Genomic DNA, 1,925 nt, shown 5'->3' with positions numbered 1-1,925 from the left:
GTAAAACTGTGAAGGAGTAATTATTCTTTTAATAGTTTATTTTAGAGATGAGGCACTGAGTTGAATAGACATGGTGGAATGAAGGAGCTTGGGAAATAAGACAGATCTATGCAAAGAATCTCATTAAATGTTTAATCAAAATTTCATGACCTGTATAGGGAATTGAAAAGACTCCCTGAGAAGTCATAAAAATTAATTTGGAGGGGAATTAAAAATGGAGGCTCACAGTGCTGGGTAAGTGATTTTGTGTTCCACAAAGCTCCCTAAGAGTGTTTATGAGCTGAGCATCCTGTACTGAGCTCATGAAACAGGAAACAATGCATCAGTCTTGGCATCTCTTGGTATTTGAAATGCTTGGAATTATTATCTCATACTCTTGGCTGTCTCAAAGGAAACAAAACAGAAGTGTATGTTTGGGTCAGGCTTTAATTTTCCAGAAGACTGAAAAATTCAATCACTACCTACCCAGACACAAATCTGGTCTTCTTTTCCCACTGATCAGGAGGAGTTCATTCTTCTGGGCCTGTGTCAAATGTAATGGGCAGTGTAGGAAGGTGATAACCCAAGTGTATTTCAGCCTTCACTCCACATTTATTCTCTCTTCTGACTTTCAGCTTTAATTCACTGTGGGGATCATTGTGTAAATTTCACTACCTTATTTTCCTTCTCAATTAATAGTGGGTAGAAATAATGAAATGTTAACTAAGATTATGAAAATATAGTGCCTGTGACTCCACACACAAATTCTCTGAATTCTATCATTTTGGACTACAGAAAATATGCTATGGAAGAATCTAATTAGCACAGAAAACTTACTCCAAAACCTGGACAAATGAATACCAATGTAAAATGAATATTAGTATAATATTAAAGCTATAGCATTTAAGTGTTAAAAAGTTGTCATATTTAAAATTAGTATTCACATAACTAAAATGATTTATTGCACACATTTTTGATAGCATAACCAAGATTTCAAAAGTCAACATATGACATAAATGCTGAAGAACAGTTAATTAGTAATAGAGTGAGGCTCTTTCAAAATGCTTGAAAAGTTGACTATCAGATGATGACCACAGGTTTTTCAGCCTCTTCTCCTCAGGCATAAAAACGTAGAGAAAAGCAAAATATGTTTTAATGCTTCAATTATAATTATGCTCAAAGAAGTGCACATTATAAATTAGAATTTATATCCATGCCTATTTCTCAATAAAGAAACATATTTCTTATGAGATATTTCTAAGAGAGAAATAGGAGGGAGATTAAGAGGTACTAACTGCCAGTTACAAAATCAATGAGTCCCAGGTATGAACTGCACAGTGTGGGGAGTATGGTCAATAATAACCATTCTGAATGCTCATTTTGAAAAGTATAGAAATATTTAATCACTATGTTGTACACTAAAAACTAACATAGTGTTGTAGGTCAATTAAACTTCAACAACAAACAAACAAACAAATTCATAGAAAAAGAGGTTAGATTTGTGGTTACTAGAGGTGAAGTGCTGGGGGAGAGTGGATTGGAGGAAGGTGGTCAAAAGATACAAACTTCCAGTTGTAAGATAAATAAGCACTAGGGATGTGATGTACAGCATGGTAGACCTAATTAACACTGCTGTGTGTTATATGTGAAAGCTATCAAGAGAGTAACTCCTAAGAGGTCTCATCACAAGGAAAATATATTTTTCCTTTTTCTTTTATTTTGTATCTGTATGAGATGATGGATGTTCACTAAAAATACTGTGACAATCATTTCATGATATATGTAAGTCAAATCATTATGCTCTACACCCTAAACTTACACAGTGCTATACAGCTATTATATATCAATAAATGGGAAAAATAATTTGGATAAACAAAAGATAAACAAAGCAAAATAGAATAAAGTGAATATACATATCTATATGTATAAGCCACATCTTCTTTATC

Source organism: Vicugna pacos, chromosome 2 (genome assembly GCF_048564905.1).
Source record: "Vicugna pacos chromosome 2, VicPac4, whole genome shotgun sequence".
Lineage (NCBI taxonomy): Eukaryota > Metazoa > Chordata > Mammalia > Artiodactyla > Camelidae > Vicugna > Vicugna pacos.
The sequence above is the reverse complement of the archived record's forward strand: the minus strand, read 5'-3'. Positions refer to the sequence as shown.